Source organism: Convolutriloba macropyga, chromosome 7 (assembly GCF_964194025.1).
Source record: "Convolutriloba macropyga chromosome 7, txConMacr16.3, whole genome shotgun sequence".
Taxonomy (NCBI): domain Eukaryota; kingdom Metazoa; phylum Xenacoelomorpha; order Acoela; family Convolutidae; genus Convolutriloba; species Convolutriloba macropyga.
This window is the reverse complement of record NC_134474.1, coordinates 37,391,837-37,417,947: the sequence shown is the minus strand read 5'-3', so window position 1 is coordinate 37,417,947 and position 26,111 is coordinate 37,391,837. Positions and strand designations below refer to the sequence as shown.

Sequence of the window (26,111 nt, the reverse complement as noted above, 5' to 3'; positions counted from 1 at the left end):
ATTGGGAAACCTTATTTGTTAGGGAAACTTTGAAATAGAAGTTTCAATGATCTGCACATTTTTTGTGACATTTTTCTATATCCTATTTCAAACATGGTCGGATTCGATTTTATTTGTAGGCGTATTAATTCACTTACACGTTTTCCTTCATAACTATGTTTGTTAACATCTTGTATAGGTGCGCTCTCACTGTGTTTTTTAGATTTTTTGCAGATTAATGAAAAGTACAGAGTTAAAATTTTAGCCTCTTCGCCAATTTTTGCTCCTTCTAAATTTTCAAGATAGACAGTTGCAGGCTTTTTGTGTGTACATTTTAAGTGTTTATGTATTTCACTAAGAAGTCGTCTTTTGAAATCAATTTTTTTAGTTTTCTGAGAGATCATTTTTGGTAAACGGTTGGAATACGGTAACACTTAAATTGCAAAAAAAATGCCATTATACTTTGCTTAAGTGTATCAAAGTCTGTCTTTTTCAAAGCATATTTTATTTCAGGTAGTGAAACTATATGGCTGCAGTTTGATATCTTTTCTCTTTGAAAAGCAAGGAATCATATTATCAATCCAATTTTCTATACAAAGTGTGGTTCTTAGATAGAAGACACAGCACTTAGGTGTTTCGCGAAACCCTGACTGAATAGAAAGCAATTTTGTTTATCAAGATCGTAAACATCATTCTGTTCGGACGTCATTTACAGATAATTTTTGAACACATCTGTACCACTGGCCAGTTGATTAGTTAAGCATTTCATGTTTGTACTTTTCTTCACTTTCCCATTTCTTTGCAATTGTTGTAGTCGTTGTTCTGGAGGAATTGCGACAACTGTTCTTGTTGCTGATGGTAGTGATATGTTGTTGTTGTTAAAATTTAAGGTAAGGTCCATTTATATCCGCAGTTGTGGCAATCGCAAAACAGTTGCCATGTGAAAACACCGTCCTCTAAAATAACTTATTCCAAAAAAATTTTTCCTTATACCTTACTTCCAAAATAAATTCGATAATCCGCATAGAAGGACGCTTATAGTTTTTAGAGACGCTTTACCGAATTTCCAAATTGTTCACTAGTCAGCAAGTTGCGAATACAAAATCATTTCTGGGAGTTTTAAATCTCATTTCAACTTTTCTGGTAGTATAATTTTGTTGTTACTTTGGATTATTTTTTGCGATGAGTAAAATGATTATAAATTGAAGGAACAAAGGTAGAGGTGGAATTTTCAGTGGTCTAAGCTGATTGATGTACTTTGTTTCTGTCTCGTGTGTCCTCTAATCCATGACCTTCTTTTCAAAGCATTCTTTAAACTGCATCTTTTTTTTGTCAGCGTCTACACAAAAAACTCCATACAAATGCTGAGGAATCATTAGAGATTTGTAAAGTCTATGTTTTGTAAGGGACCACAGCTTTTGAGTCACACTTAGCGTCAGAAGTAATAGAAATTCATTTGATTCTTTCCAAAACTCCTATATATGCATCGTCTACGTCATGTCCTCTTATACATAATTTCCAAAATCTTTACAAAATTTGACGCCCACATATTGCATCCCATTAATTTGAAATTGCTACTTTCTCCTATAAACAAAAGTTTTGAGCATAATTGCAGGGCACGCTCAATTTTGCTTCCAACCCAGATCTGGATGGCAAAAGTTGCAAAGTGAGTCACCTTGGATTTCCAACAACTATAACGAAGCTCTAAGATTTCCACATCATCAGCCAATTTATAAGAATCGAAAAAAGCTTTTCCGGTAGATCATATATGAAAACGCAAAATGGTAGTAAAAAATACACCTGAAGAGACCTACTTTTCATTTCAACAACAATTGAGCGCTCTGACAAACATCTTCGTATTCGATAGAACTTCAATAAAACTTGAAGCAATCACCGCCCTGAATTATTACGAAGTTTTCAATTAGTTCAAAGTGCCGCACTTTCACTTGATCAAATGCTTTGAGAAATCATTACAAGAAGCCATGATATCAGAGTTGGTATCATTGTCTAGTGCTTCGTGTATTAAGTTGAGAAAAGGAATTATAATCTTTTGTACTTTATAATGTTATCCTAAACTGTGTTGCCATTTATTTAGACAACCAGTTAAAAACTTGACAGTCACGTATTTATGCTTTTTTTCAGAACTCAATATCAATATCCAGATAAAGAACTGAGTATTAATTCTTCACAATTTTCTCTCGGCTTTTTTGTGTATTTGCATCACCACTGGCAATTTCTCTTTGTAATTGTGCGTAGTCTTGTAATCTTGTAACATTTGTGAAAAGAGTAAAGATAGAAGAACTCCTAAACTTTTGGTAGCTTGAAAATTTTCTCATTTTTCTGTTTAACTCAACTTTCGGAGTCCAGAGCGGTCCCGAGAGACGTCCAGAACTTTCATTTGGAGAGGTCCAGAGCCTTTATTTTGAGTTTTTTAAAAGTTTATATTCCTTTGTTCAATCCTTATTTGTCAAGTCTAATAAAACATAAATATTATTTCTTCCAAGAGTGTTTTGTAATCCAAACTTTTGGCGATCGTGAGTTGTGCGTCATATTCGTTGGAGACTGTTACAAAGTACGCGACTTATGGCTTTCCCAAATAAATTTTGCAAGGCGTCGAATTTACGTCACCTGAAGATTTGCTCCAAATTATTTTAGTATTTTTTAACCTCTTCACAAGAGTTTTGTCGGAGTTATCTTTTTAGAATTACCTTTGTTGATCTTCCAAGTCAATCAAACGTTTTTTCACATTATCACTCCCATTTTTTCATTAACAGCAATTAACACCAATTTCTTTCCAAAGAATGCGAAATGATTGCAGGAATGAGGAGTTAGGTTCATAATACAATTGCATGCCACGCAAATGTAGGTTTTTGATTGTTGCCGATTGATTTGAGATGTTTCACATAATTTCTTCATTACGTCTATAATTTTGATCAAAACGAACAATGTCAACCTCTAAGAATATTTCGAAAATATACAACTAACTACTGGGACTAAGAGGCAAGAGTTTTGGTTCAAACCCAGGAAATTAATCTCTACTAACCTCACAATACTCTAGTCTCCTCAAAACAAAGCTCTTGTCTGTTCTCGAGGCTTGCTTTGTACAATATTTAAAATTTTATTTTGCAGGAAATGACCCACAAAAAATTGTCCATAACGTTTCACCAGTTTGTTGTACATCTGTTTGCGCAATCAAAAAATGTTTCCATCGAACTGCAACACTGGTTTATCAACTCCCTTCAATTTGACATACTATTTTGTAGCGCCAACTCTAACACAATTAGCGCTACCAATAACCCGATTTTTGTTCCACTGGTATGTGCAACGGGCTGGCTCCAAGTATAACAAGCATTTAGTAATTACCACCACAGCTGCCGTAGTATATTTATTATTGTGAAAACATTTGAAAACTATAGACTTACGCTTCCCAAATTTGAAATAAATGAACCAAATCGATTGACCCAATTCCACTCGTTCTCTCAAATCTTATGTCTTTACCAAACAAGGTTTTAAGTCTAAAAGCCAGCTTGTAAAAGTAATCGAGGTTGTTGACAAAAAATTAGTTACATCGAAACACTCTCCCTGGCCAAAGTTTCAACCTTAATCCGCCCCTAATTGGCTGGGATTAGAGTGTAATTCAAATACACCTCCTATTTATCGCGGAAATGAGTGGAAGAGTATTTTTTTTTAAAAATTACACTGTATTTACACTCTTTTCTCCACACTTTTTACACTCTTTGTAAAGAGTGTAATTTAGGGTTGACGGATAAAAAATTACACTCTTATAAAATTTTAATTTTGAACCGTTAAATGTTTGTAATAGTTGGCACAATGGTTAATGCAAAAAGCGAAAGTAACATGTTGGACATAGAGAAGGGCGGGGAGCAATCCTCACTACCGCCTTGCTCCTTTAATTTTAAAATTACACTCTTGTAATTACACTCTTCCACCGTTAATTAAGCGGGGAAATAGGGGTGTAATTTTTGAAGTTTTAAACTGTTTACACTCTTTTCCCCGTTGTTTTTGGCAAAATCCTCGGCCCGGGCTTTCTGTGTTCTTCTATCTATATTATAAATAGCGTCTGATAAAATTTCATTGGAAAATTGAAGTAAAATGAACACGTAATCTTAATCTGTGGAAAAAAATGTTGAGTTGTGAACCACAGTGGTCAGAATGTGGCCAAATTGTCCTGTCATTATTTTAAAAAATGAACTAATTTTTTTTGGCTCTGTATGTTGGATGTGAGCTCTGGACAAACAATTATTGAGATATTAGCCTTTAAAAGGCAACACAGTCTAAGAATTAAAAAAAAAAACAGTTGTATTTTGTTTGTATGAGAAAGCCAAGTTTTCGATTTGTGATACGCAATTGAGTTTAACTATTTACAAAATTCTTGATTATCAGGTGTTTATAATCAGTTGTTACTCTGTTTTTTGGAGGAATAGATGATGAAGCGGTAAGAAAAATCCTACCTCACAGGTATTTAGAGTATGCTTATGTTTTTATATGTATTTCGTTCTAAATGTAGAAGTATTGTTTTTAGTTCTTGGCGTTCTTTCCAAATCATAAAGGTTTATTTTTTCTCTATTTCAAAGAAGTGTACAACCCGGGTTGAATTTTTCCGCCCAAAATGATGTAAGAGTGGGGCTGCAATAGGAGGATTTTTTAGGAAAATGCAGCTCAAAACTCTTACGTCTTTTTGAGCTGCATTGGGCTTCCAAGGGGGGTAAAATGGTGTAAGAGTGAGGGGGTAAAAAACAAATTAACCCCCCACTCTTACATCTTTTTTGGTCTGCCAAGGGGGGTAATATGGTGTAAGAGTGAGGGGGTAAAAGACAAATTAACCCCCCACTCTTTCATCTTTTTTGGTCTGCCAAGGGGGGTAAAATGGTGTAAGAGTGAGGGGGTAAAAGACAAATTAACCCCCACTCTTACATCTTTTTTGGTCTTCCAAGGGGGGTAAAACGATGTAAGAGTTGGGGGGTAATTTGTCTTTTACCCCCTCCCTCTTACACCATTTTACCCCCCTTGGAAGCCCATTGCAACCCAAAAAAATGTAAGAGTTTTGAGCTGCATTTTCCTAAAAAATCCTCCCATTGCAGCCCAACTCTTACGTCATTTTACCCCCTTGGCAGCCCAACTCTTACATCATTTTACCCCCCCTGGCAGCCCAACTCTTACATTATTTTAGCCCCTCAATCTTACATTGTTTTAGCCCCCATACCTGAAGACTGCCAGTCTTGAACCCACAACCTCTGTACCCTAAGCCGCGTCCCCTTATCCTCCAGACCATCGATGCTTGTCCAACTCTTGACGGTCTATATATATAAATAATAATTGTTAGAATTGCCCCATCACATCAAATTACCCCCGCACTCTTACACCATTTTACCCCCTTGGCAGCCCAACTCTTACCTCATTTTATCCCCTCTGGACAAATTACCCCCTCACTCTTACACAATTTTACCCCCCTTGGTAGCCCAATTCTTACATCATTTTACCCCCTCTGAACAAATTACCCCCACACTCTTACATCAATTTACCCCCAATAGACAAATTACCCCCATTCTTACATCAAAATGGGAGGATTTTAGGGAGGACATTCGACCCGGGAAGCAGTACACTATATTTTCCTGGATATTTAAATTCCTGTTGGATTTGTGATTAGGATGGCAACTAGAATTTTTCCTGCAGTTAGTTTTGTTCCTGGTCAAAAAGTTTGTTTTCCTTTTTAGGCCTCTCGGAATATCGGTATCACTAAGCGTCAAATACCAAGAAGATTCTTGATTAAAAAAGTTGGTGCGGTAAAATCAAGCAAGGACCCTTGGCTAACCTGCTCTTAATTTTAACAGTCCTTAAATTTGTCTGTGTTATCTGCCTGAACTAATGATTTTCTCTTTTGAAGTACTCAGGTCGCAGGTTTTATGGATTCAAGAATCAACAAATGTTTCAAACACTAAATACATAATGGCGAGGAACTTTTTCAAATTAATTGTGATAATATGGAGAAATAGGCCCAGATTTCATTTTTCAATTTTTCTTTAAAGAGTTTATTGTTTTTAAGACTCGATAACATAATTTTGTTTTCAAAAATCTGTTTCTTGAAAAGCAAATTTTTAGCAAATTTTTTGTACAGTAAATTCCAGTAGAAACTTAGTGTATATTTATTCAAATTGAGATCCTACTTCTTTACTCAGCCCAAGTGAGAAAACCTCATCATACTGATTGAGCATAATAGTGTTTAGTCAGCAAGAGTGGGGGTGTAAAAGTAGTGTACATATATTTTCTCATTTAGTATAATTTTATGAATAACCACTTTTCACTCTTTTTTACCTTAAAAATAGAGTGAGAACAACAGACCTGTCATCTTATCGTAAATACCCTGGTGAAATCCATCCAATTGTAATTTTCGGCTATAATGCACTTCATCTAACCTTATCTACATAATAATATATATCTGCAAAACTTTGCTTTCATTTTTTTTATTGTATATAAGCTTTTCAACAAAAAAAATAGATTTGGATGCTTTGTTTTATTTTCCTATTTTCATTTGTGAGTATTTGAAGATTCCTTTGTAAAACTTTTTATTTAACTGTCGATTTTTTAAAACAATTGTTTTACTAAAGTAAATTGCTTTCAAAAATGTGATTTTTTGCATATTGTTTTGCCAAAAAATGTAGATTTTGATGTTTTCATTGTTCTCTTTTTATATTTTTCAGTTTTTGAAGTTTTATTTTGTAAAATTTTTATTTTTTTTTTAAAAAAAGATGCTGTTTTACTATAATAAATGTTGTTTTTTACATAAGGTTTTCAACAAAAAATGTAAATTTTGATGTTTTTTTTACTTTTCTACATTTTTCAATTTTTGAAGTTTTTTTATGCCAAAGTTCTAATTTATCATTTCTCTGGACAAAAATGTTGTTTTACTATAATAAATTTTTTCAAAAGTGTCGTTTTTTACATAAAGATCTCAACAAAAAATGTAAGTTTTGACGTTTCTTACTTTTCTACATTTTTAAATTATTGAAGTTTTTTATGTAAAAGTTCTAATTTAATCAATTTTTGAAAAAAAATGTTTTCAATAAATTTTTTCAAAAGGTTCTTTTACTATTTCAAAAAGCGAAATCTTAATTTTTGTAAATCAATCAAGTATTTTGTATAATCTATTTTGAGATGGGTTGAGACCAACAATTTTTCTGTTCATTTTGTGTTTTGTCTCTCTTGAACATAAGTGGTCCGAAAAAATACTCCGACTATTCCTTTATTTCACTCAACACCTTTCCTTTCAACACTGCATTCTGATTTAGCTTACGTTCCTAACAACGAAGCATCGGACTTTAAATCAATTATTACCGATAACAAAATCGAACTATAATTTGAGGTGGATTGTATTAGAGTAACAAAAAACATATACTACTAGCTTAACACTTCCAAACGATTTGTGGAGTCGTTTAGGGGCGGCTGAACATCACAAACTCCACATAACCAAATAAAAACTCAAAAATTCAGTACTTTTTCTCCCAATTTATATTCAAACCATTGAGAGAACTCAAAAGGAACGAGTGTTTCACCCTCTGAAAGACAAAAAATTATTCGCGTAATTTTGTAACATAAATCAAAACGGTGTTTTTATGTAAAAGTTCTAATTTAATCAATTTTTGAAAAATGTTTTCAATAACATTTTTCAAAAGGTTCTTTTACTATTTCAAAAAGCGAAATCTTAATTTTTCTAAATTAATCAAATATTTTGTATAATCTAATCTGAGATGGGTTGAGACCAACAAACTTTCTGTTCATTTTTTGTTTTGTCTCTCTTGAACATAAGTGGTCTGAAAAAATACTCCAACTATTCCTTTATTTCACACAACATCTTTCTTTTCAACACTTCATTCTGATTTAGATTACGTTCCTAACAACGAAGCATCGGACTTTAAATCAATTATTACCGATAACAAAATCGAACTATAATTTGAGGTGGATTGTATTAGAGTAACAAAAAACATATACTACTAGCTTAACACTTCCAAACGATTTGTGGAGTCGTTTAGGGGCGGCTGAACATCACAAACTCCACATAACCAAATAAAAATTCAAAAATTCAGTACTTTTTCTCCCAATTTATATTCAAACCATTGAGAGAACTCAAAAGGAACGAGTGTTTCACCCTCTGAAAGACAAAAAATTATTCGCGTAATTTTGTAACATAAATCAAAACGGTGTTTTTATGTAAAAGTTCTAATTTAATCAATTTTTGAAAAATGTTTTCAATAACATTTTTCAAAAGGTTCTTTTACTATTTCAAAAAGCGAAATCTTAATTTTTGTAAATCAATCAAGTATTTTGTATAATCTATTTTGAGATGGGTTGAGACCAACAATTTTTCTGTTCATTTTGTGTTTTGTCTCTCTTGAACATAAGTGGTCTGAAAAAATACTCCGACTATTCCTTTATTTCACTCAACACCTTTCCTTTCAACACTACATTCTGATTTAGCTTACGTTCCTAACAACGAAGCATCGGACTTTAAATCAATTATTACCGATAACAAAATCGAACTATAATTTGAGGTGGATTGTATTAGAGTAACAAAAAACATATACTACTAGCTTAACACTTCCAAACGATTTGTGGAGTCGTTTAGGGGCGGCTGAACATCACAAACTCCACATAACCAAATAAAAATTCAAAAATTCAGTACTTTTTCTCCCAATTCATATTCAAACCATTGAGAGAACTCAAAAGGAACGAGTGTTTCACCCTCTGAAAGACAAAAAATTATTCGCGTAATTTTGTAACATAAATCAAAACGGTGTTTTTATGTAAAAGTTCTAATTTAATCAATTTTTGAAAAATGTTTTCAATAACATTTTTCAAAAGGTTCTTTTACTATTTCAAAAAGCGAAATCTTAATTTTTCTAAATTAATCAAATATTTTGTATAATCTAATCTGAGATGGGTTGAGACCAACAAACTTTCTGTTCATTTTTTGTTTTGTCTCTCTTGAACATAAGTGGTCTGAAAAAATACTCCAACTATTCCTTTATTTCACACAACATCTTTCTTTTCAACACTTCATTCTGATTTAGATTACGTTCCTAACAACGAAGCATCGGACTTTAAATCAATTATTACCGATAACAAAATCGAACTATAATTTGAGGTGGATTGTACTAGAGTAACAAAAAACACATACTACTAGTTTAACACTTCCAAACGATTTGTGGAGACGTTTAGGGGCGGCTGAACATCACAAACTCCACATAACCGAATAAAAATTCAACAACTCAGTACTTTTTCTCCCAAATTATATTCAAACCATTGAGAGAATTCGAAAGGAACGAATGTTTCACCCTCTGAAAGACAAAAATTTATTCGCGTACTATTGTGACATAAATCAAAACGGTGTTTGGTGGGTAGAAGACATGTTTTCCAAACATGCGGATACATTTAGTAAAAAATAAGAAGCCTTCGATCTGCCCAATTTCCAAGGCTTTCTTCTTGCTCCTACCAGGAAAATCACAATGATGGTAGCAAATCATTTCATCAAAATGTGTCTTTCTCGCAAAACAGATGCTCTCCAAAAAAGGCCATAGTAGTAAGATAGTAGTAAAATCGCTTGTGTTCCATGCTAAATCCTCGTTTTCCATGATAAAACATTTTTGATATGCTCTAAATGCTCATAAAACAATTTTTTGATTTATGTTCTGAATACTCATCTTTTTACACACTTCATATTCTCACCTCACAGATGGAACAAAGTTCAGTCTCATCTGACCGCAACAAACCATACGTCTTCCTCTCCCGCAAACGAAACCATCAGGGAAAACCAGTTATTCCTTCTTCCCAGTTCGATTGCCACAATGGAATCATGAAGTCAATTTTTACTCATATAAACGCCAAAATTGAGAACACTGTATCCAAACCAAATGAGGATCGCCAAGGAAACAACAGCCTTTGGACTTTCCACGACTACAGTAACCAAAAATTTCGAATCAGCATCGAAGAGGTAACAGTCAACAGAGGCTCGAAAAGGACCAACTTGAATGTCTTTCCCAAAAACGGCCACGTGAAATTGTTCTGCATCAGTTTCTGATGCAGTCTGCCTAAGAATAAAAGCATTTAGTCAAAAATTAACTGAGATGTTAAAAGAAATGTTGCAGTTTGAACTCAAAAAAATTCCTGCAAAGTTGGTGATTGATAAAACGTGGAGGAAAAAACTGATGTGGAGGAAAAAAAAACAAAATTGGATGTGTTCTGGGAATTGAGTGAGACTGTCCGACGAAAAATGTGTGTGACCAGAACGTTTTTTCATAATGATTTAAATCAGTCTTATTTCACAATCAAGCTCTTCACGCCAGACAATGAAAAAGAAATTTTTTATAGGAAATGCTTTCTTTCGCTCAGAATTGGAGAGTTGAAGAGACCACATTGAATGAGCGATTAAATTATTGTAGAGCTGAACTAAGTAAATAACAAAAAATAATCGCATAGAAGAATTTGTAAATTTTTATATCTTATGTGATGATGTTTATTTAAACTAACTCATTTGTTGAAAATAAAATCTCCCAGAACAGCTGCTTAAAACGAACATTGAAGAAATTGCAGCGTCCGAAAAATAAATCAGAAGTTCACTTTGTTGGACTAATAGGAGTTGGTGATTCAAAGTTAGATAAATTTTTTGTCAAAAGCTTTTTTTCCTTGCGACATTTCATGGTGCCATCGAAATATCGGTCCCAGATATCGTTACATGGTTCTTTTTGCGTAATTCAAATCAAATATTTTGTTTATTGGGACATAAAACTTATCTTGCTTTTTGTTTTTTGTCTGAAACTGTCACCACGACTCCATTTAATCAAAAAGAAAATCATTTATTTCTAAAGACGAACAAAAATCAGTTGCACTCTGATGACAGATCACCTCAATCAAGCGCCTGACTTTTTATTTGATAAGAAAAATCAGGAATGGCCTCATTGGAAAATTTGTGGATGCTCTTGCTCTTGATCAGTTTTTTTGTCAATATTTCAGTGTTTAGGAGTTTTGATACTTCTTCTTTTTTCAAACATTAACCTTATTATTGCCAGAACCTTTACGACGAACGAACAGTTTGAATTGCTATTCTTTCAAGTGCTGTTGGTTATATACTTCCAACTTCCATATATGCAGCAAACTGATATGTTGGGAAAACAGCTAGGACTCGGAAAACAACTAACACAATGGCATGATGACGTAACACAAGAGGCCTGTGGACACCTTATGATTGATTTGAGACCATCAACAACCGACTTGGTAAGATACTGTTCAAATGTATTGTCATTTCCGTCACAATTCGTTGTATCAAACAGTCGTGCTCGTATTAGTGATTTTAATGATGAACGAACACAATTAGTATACTCTGAATTTCTTTTGGAATCTCAACAGGAAATTCAAACAAGCTTACAATCTACAATGTCCTAAAGAGTTTATCAGATTTCCCTGTGAGAGCAATTTAAATTTTATCGAAGGATACCTAACAGGAGTGAGAAAAAATCATCTTGCTGGCTTCCAAAAACAACATAGAAAACTCACATCAAAATCAACAACTCTAAATTCAGAAGACCTATATTGGTACGAACAAAGTGTCAACTTTCCTCAAGGAGTGAGATCAAAAAGTTTGTTCTCGCTCCAAATGAACTGTGGAAGACCAGAAAAAAAACTATCTGAATCCTCCAACGAGATCTATAAAAAGGATACAGTTTTTCCATTATCAAACAAGCGAAAGACGATGTTAGTTCTGAAAAAACCAATAGTCCACATAAAAAACTTAAGACAGACCTGGAATATCAACATAAGAAAAATACTGAAACATTAGAACCTTTGAAAGAGATATACGAAAACAAAGGGTTAGTGTTGGCAACGTTAACACAAGAGTTGATATAAAAAAATCCTTTATTCAATTAAAATGAAAAGAGCTCCAGCTGATCCAAACCATTTCTCAATTTATAAACTTTTACATCTGAGACCACACCTGGTTAAAAACAACACTAGGAGTACACATTATGCCTCAGACTGGTTCAATTATAGTTTCAGGTAGAATCAAATTGCATAAGTTGTATAACGAGAGGGGACAAGCAGCTTTTGGTTTCATCAACAACCTAACAAAAGCAAGTGGACTCAGTCGTGAGAAATTTACGGAATTTTTACGAAGATGCTCTCCAATATACGTCGTAATAGAAAAATAACTTGCTTTTGTTCCATGCTAAATTCTCTCTAACGTGACTAAACATAGAGAACTTATCTTTGACAGCCCATGATGTTACTAAAAATAGAATTGCCATAGATATTACGTTTTGAAGCACAACCACTTTTCATTGGTTATGAAAAGTGGTTGTCGATTTTGTTACAGTTCGAACTGTAACAAAAAGATCGATTTTGTTACAGTTCTTATTTTTCGCAATTCTTCTAGAGGTTACTTAATTTTTACTGGTTTGATATCTCCACTTCTTTCTTGTAGAAGATTCAGCCTTTTGTTTCTTTTGGTTTTCAAAATTCAGTTAACTTTATTTACCCAATATTTTTATATTTCTGATTTAAAAATTTATCATTTACTTACTTCACATTCTCAAGCACAGAACGAACAAAAATCAGTCACAGAAAACAACAAACCATACATCTTCCTCTCCCGCAAACGAATCCATCAGGGAAAACCAGTTATTCTTTTTTCCCAGTTCGATTGCCACAATGAAATCATAAAGTCAATTTTTAGTCATATAAACGCCAAAATTGAGAACAGTGTATCCAAACCAAGTGAGGATCGCCAAGGAAACAACAGCCTTTGGACTTTCCACGACTACACTAACCAAATTTTTCGAATCAGCATCGAAGAGGAAAATGTCAACAGAGGCTCGAAAAGGACCAACTTGAATGTCTTTCCCAAAAACGGCCACGTGAAATTGTTCTGCATCAGTTTCTGATGCAGTCTGCCTAAGAATAAAAGCATTTAGTCAAAAATTAATTGAGATGTTAAAAGAAATGTTGCAGTTTGAACTCAAAAAAATTCCTGCAAAGTTGGTGATTGATAAAACGTGGAGGAAAAAACTGATGTGGAGGAAAAAAAAAACAAAATTGGATGTGTTCTGGGAATTGAGTGAGACTGTCCGACGAAAAATGTGTGTGACCAGAACGTTTTTTCATAATGATTTAAATCAGTCTTATTTCACAATCAAGCTCTTCACGCCAGACACTGAAAAAGAAATTTTTTATAGGAAATCCTTTCTTTCGCTCAGAATTGGAGAGTTGAAGAGACCACATTGAATGAGCGATTAAATTATTGTAGAGCTGAACTAAGTAAATAACAAAAAATAATCGCATAGAAGAATTTGTAAATTTTTATATCTTATGTGATGATGTTTATTTAAACTAACTCATTTGTTGAAAATAAAATCTCCCAGAACAGCTGCTTAAAACGAACATTGAAGAAATTGCAGCGTCCGAAAAATAAATCAGAAGTTCACTTTGTTGGACTAGTAGGAGTTGGTGATTCAAAGTTAGATAAATTTTTTGTCAAAAGCTTTTTTTCCTTGCGACATTTCATGGTGCCATCGAAATATCGGTCCCAGATATCGTTACATGGTTCTTTTTGCGTAATTCAAATCAAATATTTTGTTTATTGGGACATAAAACTTATCTTGCTTTTTGTTTTTTGTCTGAAACTGTCACCACGACTCCATTTAATCAAAAAGAAAATCATTTATTTCTAAAGACGAACAAAAATCAGTTGCACTCTGATGACAGATCACCTCAATCAAGCGCCTGACTTTTTATTTGATAAGAAAAATCAGGAATGGCCTCATTGGAAAATTTGTGGATGCTCTTGCTCTTGATCAGTTTTTTTGTCAATATTTCAGTGTTTAGGAGTTTTGATACTTCTTCTTTTTTCAAACATTAACCTTATTATTGCCAGAACCTTTACGACGAACGAACAGTTTGAATTGCTATTCTTTCAAGTGCTGTTGGTTATATACTTCCAACTTCCATATATGCAGCAAACTGATATGTTGGGAAAACAGCTAGGACTCGGAAAACAACTAACACAATGGCATGATGACGTAACACAAGAGGCCTGTGGACACCTTATGATTGATTTGAGACCATCAACAACCGACTTGGTAAGATACTGTTCAAATGTATTGTCATTTCCGTCACAATTCGTTGTATCAAACAGTCGTGCTCGTATTAGTGATTTTAATGATGAACGAACACAATTAGTATACTCTGAATTTCTTTTGGAATCTCAACAGGAAATTCAAACAAGCTTACAATCTACAATGTCCTAAAGAGTTTATCAGATTTCCCTGTGAGAGCAATTTAAATTTTATCGAAGGATACCTAACAGGAGTGAGAAAAAATCATCTTGCTGGCTTCCAAAAACAACATAGAAAACTCACATCAAAATCAACAACTCTAAATTCAGAAGACCTATATTGGTACGAACAAAGTGTCAACTTTCCTCAAGGAGTGAGATCAAAAAGTTTGTTTTCGCTCCAAATGAACTGTGGAAGACCAGAAAAAAAACTATCTGAATCCTCCAACGAGATCTATAAAAAGGATACAGTTTTTCCATTATCAAACAAGCGAAAGAAGATGTTAGTTCTGAAAAAACCAATAGTCCACATAAAAAACTTAAGACAGACCTGGAATATCAACATAAGAAAAATACTGAAACATTAGAACCTTTGAAAGAGATATACGAAAACAAAGGGTTAGTGTTGGCAACGTTAACACAAGAGTTGATATAAAAAAATCCTTTATTCAATTAAAATGAAAAGAGCTCCAGCTGATCCAAACCATTTCTCAATTTATAAACTTTTACATCTGAGACCACACCTGGTTAAAAACAACACTAGGAGTACACATTATGCCTCAGACTGGTTCAATTATAGTTTCAGGTAGAATCAAATTGCATAAGTTGTATAACGAGAGGGGACAAGCAGCTTTTGGTTTCATCAACAACCTAACAAAAGCAAGTGGACTCAGTCGTGAGAAATTTACGGAATTTTTACGAAGATGCTCTCCAATATACGTCGTAATAGAAAAATAACTTGCTTTTGTTCCATGCTAAATTCTCTCTAACGTGACTAAACATAGAGAACTTATCTTTGACAGCCCATGATGTTACTAAAAATAGAATTGCCATAGATATTACGTTTTGAAGCACAACCACTTTTCATTGGTTATGAAAAGTGGTTGTCGATTTTGTTACAGTTCGAACTGTAACAAAAAGATCGATTTTGTTACAGTTCTTATTTTTCGCAATTCTTCTAGAGGTTACTTAATTTTTACTGGTTTGATATCTCCACTTCTTTCTTGTAGAAGATTCAGCCTTTTGTTTCTTTTGGTTTTCAAAATTCAGTTAACTTTATTTACCCAATATTTTTATATTTCTGATTTAAAAATTTATCATTTACTTACTTCACATTCTCAAGCACAGAACGAACAAAAATCAGTCACAGAAAACAACAAACCATACGTCTTCCTCTCCCGCAAACGAAACCATCAGGGAAAACCAGTTATTCTTTTTTCCCAGTTCGATTGCCACAATGAAATCATAAAGTCAATTTTTAGTCATATAAACGCCAAAATTGAGAACAGTGTATCCAAACCAAGTGAGGATCGCCAAGGAAACAACAGCCTTTGGACTTTCCACGACTACACTAACCAAATTTTTCGAATCAGCATCGAAGAGGAAAATGTCAACAGAGGCTCGAAAAGGACCAACTTGAATGTCTTTCCCAAAAACGGCCACGTGAAATTGTTCTGCATCAGTTTCTGATGCAGTCTGCCTAAGAATAAAAGCATTTAGTCAAAAATTAATTGAGATGTTAAAAGAAATGTTGCAGTTTGAACTCAAAAAAATTCCTGCAAAGTTGGTGATTGATAAAACGTGGAGGAAAAAACTGATGTGGAGGAAAAAAAACAAAATTGGATGTGTTCTGGGAATTGAGTGAGACTGTCCGACGAAAAATGTGTGTGACCAGAACGTTTTTTCATAATGATTTAAATCAGTCTTATTTCACAATCAAGCTCTTCACGCCAGACACTGAAAAAGAAATTTTTTATAGGAAATCCTTTCTTTCGCTCAGAATTGGAGAGTTGCAGAGACCACGTCGAATGAGCGATTAAATTATTGTAGACCTGAACTAAGTAAATAACAAAAAAAATCGCATAGAAGTATTTGTAAATTTTTATATCCTATTTGATTATGTTTATTTAAATTAACTCATATATTGAAAATAAAATCTCTCAGAACAGCTGCTTAAAATGAACATTGAAGAAATTGCAGCGTCCGAAAATAAATCAGTCAAAATCTTGTTGGAAATGCAAAAAAAAAAAAAAATTTGCTGTCTGTCGGAGCCTTGACAAAAATGTAGATTTAGATAAGATCAACGGAGAAGTTCACTTTGTTTGACTAATAGGAGTTGGCGATTCAGAATTAGATAAATTTATGAATTTTGTCAAAAGCTTTTTTTTCCTTGCCACATTTCACGATGCCATGGGATCCCTGAAAATAAATCGAAATATGGGTCCTGGGTATCGTTACATGGTTCTTTTTGCGTAATTCAAATAGAAAATTTTGTTTTTTGGGACATAAAACTTATCTTGCTCTTTGTTTTTTGTCTGAAATTGTCACCACGACTCCATTTAATCAAAAAAAAATCATTTTTTTTTCTAAAAACGAACAAAAATCAGTTGCACTCTGATGACAGATCATCTCAATCAAGCGCCTGACTTTTCATTCGATAAGAAAAATCAGGAATGGCCTCATTGGAAAATTTGTGGACGCTCTTGCTCTTGATCAGCTTTTTTGTCAATATTTCAGTGTTTAGGAGTTTTGATACTTCTTCTTTTTTCAAATATTAACCTTATTATTGCCAGAACCTTTTACGACGAACGAACAGTTTGAATTGCTATTCTTTCAAGTGCTGTTGGTTATATACTTCCAACTTTCAGAACCTAACATTAACAAGATCATATCTAGCAACGAGCGCTTTCTGATGTATCGTATTGGTCCTTCCGGATCTCGAAAAACAGTTTTCATTAGTGAATTGCTACAAATGAAAAATTTTCAAACTTCGTTTGAGAGAATTCTACACTTTTACAAACATTTTCAATCAATAAACGATACAATGCTGCAGTCAACTGCTTACATAGAACTCATTCAGTGTGTTGATTTTGCTGTACTCGATAACTTACCTGCTGACGGCGCAAAACTTTGTTTCCGAGTCGCAAAAATTCAACGCAATAGCGACATTTGATAAACACAGAAATCTAAAATGTGGATTTATATAAAACCTAATCTCTTCCACAAAAAAACTCTCTTCCACAAAAAATTTCGTCCGCAAAACTGGACGTGATGCCGAGCTTGAGATTACTTATATTGTTTTGTTCAAATCACCCAGATATATGCAGCAAACTGATATGTTGGGAAAACAGCTAGGACTCGGAAAACAACTAACACAATGGTATGATGACGCAACACAAGAAACCTGTGGGCACCTTATGATTGATTTGAGACCATCAACATCCGATTTGGTAAGATATTGTTCAAATGTATTGTCATTTCCTTCACATTTCGTTGTATCAAACAGTCGCGCTCGTATTAGTGATATTAATGATGAACGAACAGAATTAGTATACTCTGAATTTTTTTGGAATCTCAACAGGAAATTCAAACAAGCTTACAATCTACAATGTCCTAAAGAGTTTATCAGATTTCCCTGTGAGTGCAATTTAAATTTTATTGAAGGATACCTAACAGGAGTAAGACAAAATCAGCTTGCTGGCTTCCAAAAACAACATAGAATACTCATATCAAAATCAACAACTCTAAATTCCAGAAGACCTATTTTGGTACGAACAAATTGTCAACTTTCCTCAAGGAGTGAGGTCAAAAAATTTGTTTTTGCTCCAAATGAACTGTGGAAGACCAAAAAAACTATCTGAACCCTCCAACGAGATCTATAAAAAAGAAACAGTTTTTCCATTATCAAACAAGCGAAAGAAAATTTTAGTTCTGAAAAAACCGATAGTCCACATAAAAAACTTATGACAGACCTGGAATTTCAATATAAGAAAAATACTGAAACATTAGAAACTTTGAAAGAGATAAATGAAAACAAAGGGTTAGTGTTGACAACGTTAACACAAGAGTTGATATAAAAAAAATCCTATATTCAATTAAAAAAAAAGAGCTTCAGCTGATCCAAAATATTTCTCAATTTTTAACCTTGTATATCTGAGACTACACCTGGTTGAAAACAATATTCGGAGGGCACAGTATGCCTCAGACTAGTTCAATTATGGTTTCAGGTAGAATCAAATTGCATAAGTTGTATAACAAGAGGGGACAGGCAGCTTTCGGTTTCATCAACAACCTAACAAAAGCAATCGGACTCAGTCGTGAGAAATTTACAGAATTTTTACAAAGATGCTCTCCAATATACGTCGTAATAGAAAAATAACTTGCTTGTGTTCCATGCTAAATTGCATGTGTTCACATGCTAGTCTCTAGCGTGACTAAACATAGAAAACTTATCTCTGAAATCCCATGCTGTTACTAAAAACAGAAGTGCCATAGATATTACGTTTTGAAGCACAACCAATTTTTATTGGCTATTGTTTCTTTTATAAGATCGAATTGGTTATGGATCTTATTTTTCGCAATTGTTCTAGAGGTTACTTAATTTTTACTGGTTTGATATCTCCACTTCTTTCTTGACGAAGATTCAGCCTTTTGTTTCTTTTGGTTTCCCCTCCCGCATACGAAACGATAAGGGAAAACCAGTTTTTCTTTCTTCCCATTTCGGTTGCCACAATTAAAGCTTAATTTCGATGTTTACTCACCAAAAATTCAAAGTTGAGGAAACGGAATCCAAGCCAAATGAGGATCGCCAAGGAAACAACAGGCTTTGGACTTTCCCCGAATACAATAAACGGAAATTTTGAATCAGCACCGAAAAAGAAACAATCAACTCAGGCTCGATATAGACCCACTTGAATGTATTTCTATAAAAAAAATGGCGAAGCGAACTTGTTCAGCATCAATTTTTGATTCGGTGTGCCTGAGAATTGAAGTTTTTTATTTAAAAATTACTTGAGATGTTAAAAAAACGCTGCAGTTTGAACCCAAAAAAGCCTGCAAAGTTGGTTATTATTGAAATTTTTTTCCCATCAGCTGATGAGGAGAAAAAACAAAACTCAATGTGTTCTGGGAATTGAGTGAGACTGGCCGACGAAAAGTGTGTGTGAGCAAAACATTTTTACAAGATGATCCAAAGTGGTCTTATTTCACAATCAAGCTCTTCATTTGAGAGGACAGTTTTAAGAGAAGTAATTGTAAACTTTTATATTATATGTGATGTTGCTGAATTATATTTATTCACTTATCGGAAATAAGATCTTTCACAACAGTTGCTGGATATGGACATCGAGGAAATTGCGGCTTTTGAAAAAGAAGTCGGATGAGTTTGTGAGAGGAAAACAAAACGAAAAAAATTGCTTTTGGCTGTCTGTCGAAGTTTTGAGAAAATTTTTGATCTAGATAAGACCAACAAATAAGTTCACTTTGGTGGACTAATAGGAGTTGGCGATTCAAAGTAGGAGAAACTTTGGAAATGGTCAAACATTTTTTGTTTACATGCCCTATTTCATGTATCCATATGATACCTGAAAGCAAATACAAATATTTATCACAGATTCTGTTACATGGTTCAATTCCTTATATCAAAATTAAACTTTTGTTTCTTGGGATATATAACAGGTCTTATATATTGTTGTTTTCCGAAATTAATACCACGATTCCATTTAATCAAAGTGTGAATCATTATTTCATAAAAACGAACGAAAATTAGTTGCACTCTGATGATAGATCATCTCAATCACGCGCCTGACTTTATATTCGGTAATAAAAATCAGGAACAAACTCCTTGGAAAATTTGCGGAAGCTCTTGCTTTCGATCAATTTTTTCTCAATGTTTGAGTGTTTAGTACTTCTGATACTTGTCTTGACTCCAGAACCTAACATGAGAAAAATGCTAGCTACCAACAAACGCATTCATATGTATCTTGTTGGTTCTTCTGGAACCGAAAAACAGTTTTCATTAGTGATATGCTACGAATGGGAACTTTTCAACATTTTCAATCAATATACGATGCAATTATGCAGTCAATTGCTGACATATATTTCATTCAGGGTGTTCATATTGATTTAATTGATAACTTTCATGATGACGGAAAAAAGATTACTTAAGTTCGATGGTTCATTATATATTCTTTCTATGTCGGGAAAATTCATCGCAATATCGAGAGCTCGTAGACACAGATATCTAAGTTGTTTATCTATAAAACCTAATCTCTTCCTCAAAACCTAATCTCTTCCTCAAACAACACGAATTGATGCCGAGCTGCAGACAAATCACATTGTTTTCTTCAAATCACACTGAGAAGGACAGCAAATTGATATATTCGGACAAAATCTAGTTCTCGGAAAACAACTAAAACATTGGTATGATGACGCAACACATGAGTCCTATGGACACCTTATGATTGATTGGAGACCATGATTTGTTGAGATAAGCACAGGATGATAAACAAAAAGAAGTAACATACTCTGAAAATTTTTTAAATCTCAACAAGAAGTTCCAACCAGCTTCACTTCTACATAGTCCTCAGGAGTGCATCAGATTTCGGTGAGTATAGTGTTTATTTGACTGAAGAAAACCTAACAGGAAAAAGAAGAAATCAATTTGCTCGCTTCCAAAAACAACTTAGAAAACTCACAAAAAATCAACGAACCTAACTTCCAGAAGACTTATATTGGGCTCAATAGCTGTAATAACAATCTTAAGTCAACTTATATCAACAAATATTGAATTTGTTTGACAAATTTTCAACTATGCTCAACGAGTGAGGTCAAAAATTTTGTTCTTGCTTTAAAAGAGCTGTGGGAGACCAGAAAAAATAGAAACTATCGGAACCCTACAGCAAGATCTATAAAAATTTAAAAAATTTTCCAGTTATCAAAAAGGCGAAAGAAGAAGTTTGATCTGAAAAAACTTATTGTCCACATAAAAACTCAAGACATACCAGGAATTTCAATAAAAGAAAAATCCTGAGTAATTGGAAAATCTAAAAGAGATATAAGAAAACAAACGGTTAGTGTTGACGACGTTGACACACGAGTTGATATAAAAATATTCCTTCATTCATTTAAAAACGCTCCAGCTGATTCAAATTTTTCCCAATTATTAATAGTTTTTATCTGAAACCACATCTGGTTAAAACAAAATTTGGAGGACACAGTATGCCTTAGACTGATTCAATTACAATTTCAGGTAGAATCAAATTGTTGAAGTTGTAGAACGAGAGGGGACCAGCAGCTTTCAGTTCCATTAACAACCTAACAAAAGCAAGTGGACTCAGTCCTGAAAAGTTTACAGAATTTTTACGATTCCAATATACGTCTTAATAGTAAGATAACTTGCTTGTGTTCCTTGCTTAATTCTCTCTCACGTGAATAAATATAAAACAAATATTTAGTGTTGACGTTGACAAAAGAGTTGATATAAAAATATTCCTTCATTCAATTAAAGTGAAAAACGCTCCAGCTGATTCAAATTTTTTCCCAATTATTAATGTTTTTTATCTGAGATCACATCTGGTAAAAACAGCATTTGGAGGACGCAGTATGCTTCAGACTGGCTCAATTACAGTTTCAGGTAGAATCAAATTGTAGAAGTTGTAAAACGAGAGGGGATCAGCAGTTTTTGGTTTTATCAACAACCTAACAAAAGCAAGTGGACTCAGTCGTGAGAAATTTACAGATTTTTACAAACTACAGATGCTCTCCAATATACGTCTTAATAATAAGATAACTTGCTTGAGCTCCATGCTAAATTCTCTCTCTCGTGACTACGTGACTAAATATAGAAAATTTATCTTTGACATGCATGCCCAATTTTCATTCGTTACGAATTCTTTTATAAGATCTCATTGCTTACAGAGCTTATTTTTCGCAATTGTTCTAGTTGTTACTTAAATTTTACTGGTTTGATATGTCAATCTCTTTCCTGAAGACTATTCAATCTTTTGTTTCTTTTCGTTTTAAAAATTCAGCTGAGTTTATTTAACCAATTTTTTCTTATTTCTGCTTTGAAATCTCATCTTTTACCTTTATTTAATTCAAATTTTCACGGCACAGAAGGAACAAAAATAAGTCTGAGAGCAAAACAGCCACCGCCTTCCCCTCCCAAAAACGAAACCAAAAGGGTAAACAAGTTATTCTTTCTTCCCAGTTTGGATGCCACAATTACAGTATAAATTCGATGTTTACACACATAAACGCCGAAGTTGAGAAATACTAATTCAGATCAAATGAGGATCGCCAAGAAAACAACAACCTATGGACTTTCCAAGAATACAGGAACCAAAATTTTCGAACCAGCATCGAAGAGGAAACAATCAACGCACGCTCGAGATTAACCCACTTAAATTTCGTTTGCAAAAATGGCATGCAAAATAAATCTGCAACAATTTCAGACACTGTCTGCCTGAGAAATGATGTTTTTAATTCAAAAATTACCTAGTTGAAAAAGCGCTGCAGTTTGAACCCGAAAAATTCCTGCAAATTTGGCGACTGATGAAATTTTTTCCAACCAACTGATGTGGAGGAAAAAACACAAATTGGATGTGTTATGGGAATTGAGTGAGGCTGTCCGACAAAAATTTTGCGTAACCAGAACATTTTTTCAAGATGATTCAAATCGGTCTTATTTCACAACCAAGCTCTTCACGCGTGCGACTGAAAAAGACAGTTTTACGAGGAAATGCTTCCCTTTGGTCAGAATTACGGAGCTGAAGTTTCATCGATTGAGCTTTGAAATTATTTTTTGGAATAAAGTCAGAAACCGAAACAAATGCAAAGTATATAGAAGTAATAGTAAATTTCTATTTTGTATGTGATAATATTTCATTATATTTATTCACTTTTCCAAAAATTCAGAACAGTTGGTTGATACAAACATTACAGAAATTGTAGCGTTCAAAATGGAAATCAGTCAACTTTTTGTTGGAAAAACAAATAGCAAAAACTATTTTTCGGCTGACATCAAAGTGGACTTTTGTTTTTGGGACATATAACAGGTCTTGCAGTCAAACTGCAACACGATTCCATCTGACTAAATTGTGAATGAATGTCTTCGAAAGACGAACGAAAATCAATTGCACTCTGATGACAGATCATCTCAACCACGCGCTTGACTTTATATTCGAAAATTAAAATCAGGAAAAACGTCTTTGGAAAATTTTTGGTCGCTCATGCTCTCGATCAGCGTTTTGTCAATGTTTAGGTGTTTAGATGTTTTGAAACTTCTTCTTTTTCAATTATTACCCTAATTATTGCAAAAATCTTTGCGACGAACGAACAGTTTGAAATGCTATTCTTTCAAGTGCTGTTGGTTATATACTTCCAACTTTCAGAACCTAACATAAACAAGATCACATCTAGCAACGAGCGCATTCTGATGTATCGTATTGGTTCTTCCAGATCTCGAAAAACAGTTTTCATTAGTGAATTGCTACGAATGAAAAAATTTCAACCCTCGTTTGATAGAATTTTATACTTTAACAAAAATTTCCAGTCAAAATACGATACAATGACGCAGTCAACTGCTCACATAGAGTTGATTCAGGGTGTTGATTTTGATTTAATCGACAACTTACCTGCTGACGGCACAAATCATTTCCTTATATTTGATGATTCGTTAAACTTTTATTCCAAGTCGGAAAAAATCCGCAACAGCTAGTAGACACAGTTATATAAATTTTCTATATATAAAACATAATCTCTTCAAAAAACAGAACTGGACATTATGCCGAGCTGCAGACTACTCATATTGTTTTATTGAAATTGCACAGAGACACACAGCAAATAGATATATTCGCAAGTAAGCTAGTTCTTGGAAAACAATTAAAACAGTGGTATGGTGACGCAACACAAGAAACCTACGGAAAATTGGTGATTGATTTGAGACTATCGACACCTGATTTGTTGAGATATTGTTTAAATGTAAGTTCATTTCCTTCAAAATTCTTCAGACCGAACAGTCGTGCTCGTTTGAATGATATTTTTGATAAACCCTCAAAATTATTATACTCTGAATCTCATCCGTAGTCTCAACAATAAATTTCAAGCACCTTTCCTTCTACTTTATCCTAAAGAGTTCATCAGGTTTCTCTGTGGGTGTATTGTAATTTTGATTGAAGAAAACCTAACAGGAGGAATAAGAAAGCAGTTTGCTCGCTTCCAAAAACAACTTAGAAAACTCACAAAAAAATCAACGAACCTAACTTCCAGAAGACTTATATTGGGCTCAATAGCTGTAATAACAATCTTAAGTCAAACTTATATTAACAAATATTGAACTTGTTTGACAAATTTTCAACTATGCTCAACGAGTGAGGTCAAAAATGTTGTTCTTGCTTCAAAAGAGCTGTGGGAGACCAGAAAAAATAGAAACTATCGGAACCCTACAGCAAGATCTATAAAAATTAAAAAATTTTTCCAGTTATCAAAAAAGCGAAAGAAGAAAATTGTTCTGAAAAAACTGATTGTCCACATAAAAAACTTAAGACATACCTGGAATTTCAATATAAGAAAAATCCTGAGTAATTGGAAAATTTAAAAGAGATATAAGAAAACAAACGATTAGTGTTGACAACGTTGACACAAGAGTTGATATAAAAACATTCCTTCATGCAATTAAAGTTAAAAACGCTCCAGTTGATTCAAACTCGAAAGCTGGCATAACTATTTCAAGTTACAAAAATCACTCTAGAATGAACAAATTTTCCACTTTCTTCAATGAGTGAGGTCAAAACATTTGTTCTTGCTCCAAAAGAACTGTGGGAGAGCAGAAAAAAATAAACTATCGGAACCCTCTAGCGAGGTCTTTAAAAACAACAAAACAGTTTTTCCAGAAATCAAAAAAGCAAATAAAGAAATTAGATCTGAAAAACACCGATCGTCCACCTCACGAACTTATGACAGACTTAGAATTCAACTATAGGAAAAATCCTGAGACAATGAAAATTTTGAAAGAGATATAGGAAACCAAACGCTTGGAAATTTCACGTTGAAGCACAATTATTGATGACAACGACGAAACAGGAGTTCATATAACAACATTCCTTCATTCGAGTGAAAAATGATTCAAACTATTTTTTAATTACTAACGTTCTAAATCTGAGACCAAACAACCGTATCATATCCCGGTATATGTTATAAAACTGGAGGTGATTGACGACATTTAACTGTGATGAGAAATTGAAGCAAGTTTTTGCCATTCAACCAGCATTTTTTAACTCTATGGACGAATTTTCTAAGAGACTTACAGATAAACTAAAAAAAGCACGAGATCCCAAAAACTTGGATCCACAGTTTTCTATCAACATCAACAAAAAAGTCGCAGAATAACTTTTTGCAAAAGATGATATCAAAATGCGTTGAAGGTGGCAAACTTGTAATGCCTTAGTTGAAAGTATCATATAATACCAAATCCTGGGCAACTGGAGATCTCTCTTTTCTTATTATTGGAACACATACAGTTTTACTCCACGTAGTTGTAGTTGAACCAAATTTGGTCGGTGATGTGAATTGTCCTCTTCTACGCTCCATCCTATTCAAACAACGAATATTCTATTAAGATAAGATTTTTGTGATATCTCAGGTTTTGTTTTACTGCATTTTCGAACACTTAAGATTCCATAAAGTATTCCAAACGAATTTCCACAGTATTTTTGTAGAAACAAGAAAAGCAGCTGCACACCTTGATCCCTTATTTCCTATTGGTCATATGCAGCTAACATTACTTTTCCAGAAAAAATCTTGGTCATTTCCTTATTTATCGTTACGAAAAACAGTCGGTTAAAATGCAAAATAATTCCATGTCTGACTCTATGCTCAATTTTTGGGAAAGCGCCAACTTTTAACACCAATTGCTGGTCCAATGAACGCACACAATACTTCCAGCAAATTCACTAAATTTACCCACAATCAAATTTCAGTTGGAAATTGAGCTTAAGATTTTAGTATCGTATTA

At 33.6% G+C, this 26,111-nt stretch overlaps 3 protein-coding genes and 1 long non-coding RNA gene across 5 annotated transcripts in view; 1 reads left to right on the top strand and 3 right to left on the bottom strand.

Moving 5' to 3' along the window:
* The window catches only part of LOC142342839 (small nuclear ribonucleoprotein F-like), a 537,554-nt gene that overhangs the window by 114,136 nt on the left and 397,307 nt on the right, over positions 1 to 26,111 (bottom strand). The window lies entirely within an intron of this gene.
* The window catches only part of LOC142342838 (vesicle transport protein GOT1B-like), a 456,129-nt gene that overhangs the window by 32,711 nt on the left and 397,307 nt on the right, over positions 1 to 26,111 (bottom strand). The window lies entirely within an intron of this gene.
* Positions 1 to 26,111, top strand: part of LOC142342837 (ER membrane protein complex subunit 3-like) — a 184,743-nt gene that overhangs the window by 41,333 nt on the left and 117,299 nt on the right. The gene's annotated exons all lie outside the window — the stretch shown is intronic.
* On the bottom strand, positions 635 to 3,748 carry LOC142342250 (uncharacterized). Its single transcript, XR_012759162.1, has 2 exons — positions 2,688 to 3,748; positions 635 to 1,318 (listed from the first exon to the last, which is right to left on the bottom strand). It is a non-coding gene; the product is annotated as an uncharacterized LOC142342250 (long non-coding RNA).